At 36.4% G+C, this 8,297-nt stretch overlaps 1 pseudogene; it reads left to right on the top strand.

The window, feature by feature from the left end:
- Positions 1-1,414, top strand: LOC102493320 (elongation factor 1-alpha 1 pseudogene; annotated as a pseudogene).
- Positions 1,415-8,297: the final 6,883 nt, after the last annotated feature.

The raw sequence follows: 8,297 nt of genomic DNA, 5'->3' as shown, positions 1-8,297 counted from the left end.
ATGGGAAAGAAGAAGACTCAATCCAACATTGTTGTCATTGGACATGTACATTCCAACAAGCCCACCACTACTGGCCATCTGATCTATAAATGTGGTGGAATTGACAAAAGAACCATTGAAAAATTTGAGAAAAAGGCAGCTGAAATGGGAAAAGGATCCTTTAAGTATGCCTGGGTCTTGGATAAATTGAAAGTTGAATGTGAGTGTGGTATCACCATAGATAACTCCCTGTGGAAATTTGAGACCAGCAAATATGATATGACTGTCATTGATGCCCCAGGACCTAGTGACTTTTTCAAAAACATGATTACACTCACATCTCAGGCCAACTGTGCTGTTCTGATTGTTGTTGCGGTGCTGGTGAATTTGAAGCTGGCATCTCCAAAAATGGGCAGATTCGTGAGCATGCTCTTTTAGCCTACTCAATGAGTGTGAAACAATAATCATTGGTGTTAACAAAATGGATTCTATTGAACCAGCCCATAGTCAGAAGAAATATGAGGAAATTGTTGAGGAAGTCAACACCTACATTAAGAAAATTGGCTACAATCCCAATATAGTAGCATTGTGCCAATTTCTGGTTGGAATGGTGACAACATCTTGGAGCCAAGTGCTAATATGCCATGGTTCAAGGGATGGAAGTCATTCATAAAGATGGCAATGCCAGTGGAACTACACTGCTTGAAGCTCTGGATTGCATTCTGCCACCAACTTGTCCAACTGACAAGCCCTTGTGTCTGCCCCTCCAGCATGTGCAAACTGGTGGTATTGGCACTGTCTCTGTGGGTCAAGTGGAGATTGGTGTGCTCAAATCTGATATGGTGGTCACCTTTGCACCAGTCAATGTGACAACTGAAGTCTGTTGAAATTCACCATTAAGCTTTGAGTGAAGCTCTTCCTGAGGACAATGTGGGTTTCAATGTCAAGAACACATCTTTCAAAGATGTTTGGTGTGGCAATGTTGCTGGTGACAGCAAAAATGACCCAACAGTGGAAGCAGCTGTCTTCACTGCTCAGGTGACTACCCTGAACTATTCAGGCCAAATCAGTGTTGGCTATACCCCTGTAGTGGATTGTCACAGCTCACATTGCTTGCAAGTTTGCTGAACTGAAGGAAAAGATTATGGTCTTTCTGGTAAAAAGGTGAAAGATGGCCCTAAGTTCTTGAAATCCGAGGATGCTGCCACTGTTGATATGGTTCCTGGAAAGCCCATGTGTGTTGAGAGCTTCTCTGACTGTCATTTTGTTGTTTGTGATATGAGACAGACAGTTGCTGTGGGTGTCATCAAAGCCATGGACAAGAAGGCTGCTGGAGTCAGAGTCTGCCCAGAAACCCCAGAAGACTAAATGAATATCCTTAATTCCTGCCACCCCAGTCTTAATCAGTGGTGGAAGAACAGTCTCAGAACTGTTTGCCTCAATTGGCCGTCTAAGGTTAGTAGTAGAAGACTGGCTAATGATAACAGCGCATTGTAAAACCTTCAGAAGGAAAGGAAATGTTTCATGGATGATTTTAGTTTTGTGTGTGTGGCAGTTTGAAGTTGTTAGTTTTTAAAATCAGTACTTTTTCATGGAAATAACTTGATCAAAAATCTGTCACAGAATTTTGAGACCCATTAAAACTAAGTTTAATGAGAAAAAAAATCAATGACAAAGGCAAAGGAATAATGAAGCATTTATGGTATATAGATATAAATTATTAGATTAAAATACAGGATATTAATTTTTTAATTGTTTCATATCTCTAAATACATTAAAATTTCATGAGGGTCCAGCCATTGAGATGTGTGCTGATAAGACTCTGCAATCCTTAGGCTGGAATCGCAGGAAAGGCCTGGGTTTACTTTCTCATCTAACCTAAAGGCCAGGAAGTAACGTGCACCTGGAGGCAAAGGCAGTGGGATCGTGAGCTCAAGACTGCCTGGGCAACAAAGCAAGAACTGTCTCTTAGAAGAACTGGGCATAATGGCATGTACTTGGAGTCCCAGCAGGGAGACTGAGAGATGGACTTACAACACAAAAACTCCACAAACATGAGAACTCTATCATTCATATTTATGTCTCCTGCATAGCCAAGATAGTGTAAATTATAGTGTAGCTATTCAGAATACATTTAATAAAAAATGTTTAGTGTTCTGTTTATATAAAAATTCCCTATAATAAATACAAACAAAAAAATGCTGCAATAATTTTTATTTTCTTGTCATCTATTTCCACATGTCGGTTACTTCTTACTTTTGACAAGTTAATTGTGCCAAAACCTACTTGTAAGTTGTCATTCAGTTCACCTAGTTGTCCTTCGCAACCTGTCATTGACCTAAAAACACACCGGAGGGCTAATGTGGTCATCCAGAGATGACCTAGAACTTAAGAGATCTCACACTTAGAATGAACTACCTCCTCCTCTCCTTCCTTCCTAATATTCCCATTTTAGGTTGAAGTTTATTCTCTTCACTGTGCAGTAAGAATAGTCTAGAGGATATGGAAGAACAACTGCGCAAAGAGGGCATGTTTGATTTTCATCTTCTAGATTCTTTTTGGACAATTCCTGTAGGAAAAGAAAAATAAGAGAAGCCAGCTGGTGGCATGGTGGTTAAGGGCTCTAGATTTCCACATGGGGGTTGGTGATTCGAGTCCCAGACCTGGCAGCTTGCTTTCTCATTTTCCCTTTCTCTCTCTCTCTGTTTTTCTCTGGTCAAATAATAATAATAATAAATAGAGTAACGAATGGAATTAATAAAATAAATAAATAATTCTTTTAAAAATATAAAAGAAAAGTAAGACACATATCTTAAAATCAAACCACAAGAGGGAAGAAAATGAAAACATGTGAAAGAATATTGAGAAAAAAATTGTAAAGAAAAAGCTATAGAGAAGAGAAACAAAAGGTGGAATACTTTTTCTCAGGCCTTCACTTTTAGTCTATGTATGTCTTTATTCATGAGATACATTTCATGTAGACAATAGATTGAGCATTTCTGGTTTTTTATCCATTCATCCAGTCTGTGTCTCTTGATTGGATAATTTAATTCATTAACTTTCAATGTTATTATCGATGTTTCTGGGCTTGTCCCTACCTTTAAATTGGCCATTGTCTTGGTTGTCATTTATTTCCTTATTTCTGGCTGTTCATTCTTTACTTTTCCTGGAACAGGACTCTTTTCAGAGTTTCTTGAAGAGCTGGTCTAGTGTAGGCAAATTCTTCAGGTTTTGTTTGACAATCATTTAATCTTTTTTCTCCATATGAAGAATAATCTTGCTGGAAATAATAATCTTGGTTGAAATTGTTTCTCTCTTAACATTTTCAATATGCCTTCCCATTCTTTCCTTATTTGCATTGTTTCAATTGAAAGGTCTGGTGTTAGCCTGATGGGGTGACCTTTGTAAGTCACTTGTCCTCTCTCTCTTGTCAATTTTAGTATCTTGTCTTTATTTGTGGTTTTGGCCAGTCTGGCTAAGATGCGCCGGGGCGGGGAGGGGGGGCTTCTTAGGTTGATTCTATTTGGGTCCTTTGTATTTCTTGGGTCTGGATGTTTGAGTGCTTCTCTAGACTTGGAAAGTTTTCTTCCAGGATTTCATAGAATAGAATTTCCATGCCCTTATTCATTTCTTCACCTTCTAAGATACAAATTATTCAGCTGTTTGGAAGTTTAATGGAATCTAGTATTTCTCATATATTATCCTCATTTTTTTTGTTCTTTTTCTCTTTTTGGTGTTTTTTCCCTAGGTCAGAGGTTTTATCTACTACATTGGAGATTTGATCTTCAGCATGGTCTAATCGGCTTTTAATACTTTCAAGAGAGTTTTTGACTTCTTGTATTACATACTTTATCTCTTATAGTTCCATCTGATTCTCCCATTTCTTCTTTCAAATTGTGGAAGGATTTCCTCATCTCCTGGAGTTCATTGTCTCTTTTCTGTTCCAACTCATAAGAGTTTTGTCACTATGAATGTTCTGAATCCTTTGTCTGAAATTTCGGTAATTTATTCTGTTTTTTTTTCTTTTTTGTTTTTGTTTTGTTTTGTTTTGTTTTTCCCAAGAGATAGAGAGGAGTTATTATGTTCTTTTGATGGAAACATATTTCCTGGTTTCTTCAAACCTGAGGCTCTTTTTCAATTTCTAGCCATTGAGTGATGTATTCACTTTTACATACCTTTTTGGAGAATGTTTCTGTCACTGGGAACAAGTTTTCTTCCATTTTACTGTGGATTGGTGTGTGCCAAAGTCTGTCTTCTGCTGTGTTTAGCAATGTCATCCCTACAGGAGGAGTCTTCTATTCAGGTGTCTGAAAAGCAGTTTCTCCCTTTTAGCAGGTGGATCAGTAAAAGGGAGGATCCCAGGGAACCTCACAATGCAAAAAAAAAAAAAAAAAAAAAAAAAAAAAAGAGTTCTATGCAAATGGGAACCAAAAAAGAGCTGGAGTCACAGTACTAATTTCTGACAAAATAAGGCTTTGAAACAAAAATGGTTTGAAGAGACAAAGAAGGACACTATATAGTTATAAAGGGGCTAATCTATAAAAAAGGTATAATGTTTATAAATATCTATGCACCTAACTCAGAAGTATCCAAATACGTGAAGGAAAGACCGTTATATCTAAAAGGAGACATAGACTACACCATATTAATTGCTGGAGACCTCAACACCCCACTATCTCCCCTGGATAGATCATCTAGACAAAAATTAAGAGATAAAGGATCTAAATGACTCCATAAATCAAATGGAGTTAACAGACATCTATAGAACCTTCCACCCACAAACCATAAGATACACTTTTTTCTCACCCCCCCCCACATGGAACCTTTTCTAAGATTGACTACATGATAAGGCACAAAGCAAGCCTTTACAGATTCAAAGGCATAAAAACTATATCCAGTATCTTCTCTGACCATGATGGAATTAAACTTTATATTAATTTCAAGAAAAATCCTCAAAAACACACACATACATGGAAACTAAATAACCTACTCCTGAATGACTTCACAACTACTGAAAAATTTAAGACTGAAATCAAAGATTCATGTAAGCCAATGACAATGAGTAAATGAGTTTCATAATCTTTGGGACACTGCAAAAGCATTCATAAGAGGGAAGTTCATAGTAAATAGTGTGCATAAGAAGAAGATGGAAAGAAGACAAATGGACCACTTAACATCATGTTTCAGAGAACTAGAAAAACCAACAGAAAAAATATCCAGAAAACTCCAGGAGAAAAGAAATAATAAAGATTCAAGCAGAAATAAATGAAATAGAAAATAAACAAACTATACCAAAAATAAATGAAAGTAAAAGCTGGTTCTTTAAAAAGATAAACAAAACTGATACACCACTAGAGTAATTAAGAAGAAGAAAGAAAGGACCCAGGTAAATCAAATTTGCAATGAAGCTGGAAACATAACAACAGACATAATAGAAACACAAAAAATCATTAGAGGATAAAATGAACAACTATGCATCAAGAAATAAGAAAATCTGTAGAAATGGACAAATTTCTAGACACATAAAATCTACAGAGATTGAGTCAGAAGGATGTAGAAAATCTGAATAGGTCCATAACAATCCAGGAGATTGAATCAGTAATAAATAATCTCCCAACAAAGAAAAGTCCTGATCCTAATGGCTTCACCTCTGACTTCTACAAAACTTAAAGAGTTAAACTGCATTCTGCTCAAGTTATCTACCTCCATCACTCTTACGCTTAAAACAGACAAGGACAGGAAAAGGAAGGAAAACTATAGACCAATATCTCTGATGAATGTAGAATTAAAAATTCTCAATAAGATACCAGAAAATCATATCCAACAACATATAAAAAAAAAATCATACATCACAACCAGGTAGGCTTTATTCCAGGGATGCAAAGTTGATTTCAACATATGTAAAACCATAAATGTGATACACCATATTAACATGATGCACGAAAATCATTTGATAAGATGCAACGTCCGTTCATGATCAAGATTTTCACAAAATTGGACTAGAAGGGCCATTTCTCAACACAATAAAAGCTATCTATGTAAAACCTACAGCGAACATCATCCTGAATGGGAAATAACTGAAAGCCTTTCTTTTAAAAACTGGTACAAGACAAAGATGCCCACTTTCTCCACTCCTTTTCAATGTAGTACTGGAAGCCCTTGCCAATGCAATCAGAAAAGACAATAAAATAAAAGGCATTCAAATAGGAAAAGAAGAGATGAAACTATCTCTATTTGCAGATATGATTGTGTACATGGAAGACCCAATGATATCCATGAAAAGAATTCATGGAAATAATAAATGAATACAGTAAAGTTGCAGAATACAAAATTGACATACAGAAATCTACACCATTTCTATGTATGAACAGCAGACAGACAGATAGAACTGAAAAAAGTAATTTCATTTATCATAGCACAAAAAGTATAAAATATCTAGGACTAAATCAAACCAAAGAACTTAAAGACCTCCACAAGAAAAACTATGAGAAGCTAAAAAAAGAAATTTATAATGGCACAAAAAAGTGGAAGGACATCCCATGTTTCTGGATTGGAAGAATGAATATAATCAAAATGGCAATTCCCTCCAAATTAATCTACATATTTAACACAATGCCAATCAAAGTGCAGAGACATTCTTCACAGATCTAGAAAAGACCATCATACAATTTTTCAGGAATCATAAAAGACCTCCTATTGCAAAAGCCATCCTGCACAAACAGTGGAGTGGGTGGCATCTCACTCTCTGATCTGAAAATATACTACAAAGCTGTGATAATCAAACAGCATGGTATTGGAACAGAAACAGAAAGGTGGACCAATGAGACAGAACAGAGACCCCAGACTTAAACTCCCAAACATACAGCCAACTAATTTTTGACAGAGGGTACCAGTCAATCCAGTGGGAAAAGGAAAACCTCTTTAGAAAATGGTGCTGGAAAAACTGGATATCCACCTGCAGAAAGGTGAATCTGAACCCCTACCTCTCAACATTGACAAAAATCAACTTAATGTGGATCAAAGATCTAAACCTAAGACCTCAAACTATAAAATCACTGCTGGAAAACACTGGGGAAACTCTGAGATACATTGGATAGGCAAAGACTTTTTAAATAAGAACCCCAAAGCACAGTCAATAATCCAAAAAATAGACAAATTGGATTATATCAGATTAAGAAGGTTTTGCACTACCAAGAGCACAGTAATCAGTATGAATCAACAGCCCTCAGAATGGAAAAAAAATTTTTGTAAACTATGCATCAGATAAGGGACTGATAATAAGAATACACGGGGAACTCAAGCAGCTTTCCCGAAAAAAGATAATCAACCCTATTAAAAGATGGGAGAACGAGATGAAAAAGCCACTTTCTAAGGTATACATATGAATAGCCAAAAGGTATATTAAAAAATGTTCAACATGCCTCATTATAAGGGAGATGTAGCTCAAAACCACAGTGAGAAACCACCTAACCCCAGTCAGAATAACTAAGATTAAAAAAAAAGAAAAGATAAATGCTGGCAGGGGTGTGGTGAAAGGGGAACTCTCCTACACCGCTAGTGAGAATATAAATTGGTCCAGCTACTATGGAGAACAATAAGGAGACTCCTCAAAGATCTAAAAATAGAACCACCATATTATTCAGCAATCTCACTCCTTGGTATCTACTCAAAGAACAGAGGAATCCTTAGTCACATCCATGTTTTATTGTGGCATTATTCACAATAGCTGAGACATGGAACCAACCCAAATGCCCATGAACAGATGAGTGGATTGAAAAAGTATGGCATTCAGACGTTTCATTATTAATTATTTCAGTGTAAATCTTCTAAGAACAAAGACCTTCTTCTACATAAAGCATAATGCAATTCCATCACTCAATAAATTTGACATTATACAACAACAACAAAAAAAAGAAGAAGTATGGCAATATACTCTATGGAATACTACTCAGCCATAAAAAACAAGGCCCTGGCCTTTAACAGAAAGTAGATGAATATGGAAGATTTACTGCTGAGTGAAGCAAGCCAGGCTATGAAGGAGAGACATTGTATGTCTCCACTTAATATATACCGACTGTCTGCACTCGATAGCCAAAACTGATTGACTAGAGGATATAGAAACAAAGAAAATGTTTATGAATACCAGATACAGTGTGGGAAGAGGGTGGGTTAAGGAGAGTCTGAGGAAGGACATTAAGAAGAAAATTAGAGAGGCAAGGCATTTATGGGACAAAGAAATGGGTTATTATCTGTTGAAGATAATGTACATAATATTCTCAACTGGATTAGTGAGAAACGTATACATGTTGGAATATTCA

The sequence above is a fragment of the Tupaia chinensis genome, unplaced genomic scaffold (assembly GCF_000334495.1).
Source record: "Tupaia chinensis unplaced genomic scaffold, TupChi_1.0 Scaffold000623_1, whole genome shotgun sequence".
NCBI classification, from domain to species: Eukaryota; Metazoa; Chordata; class Mammalia; order Scandentia; family Tupaiidae; genus Tupaia; species Tupaia belangeri.
This window is presented reverse-complemented; position numbering and strand designations above follow the sequence as displayed.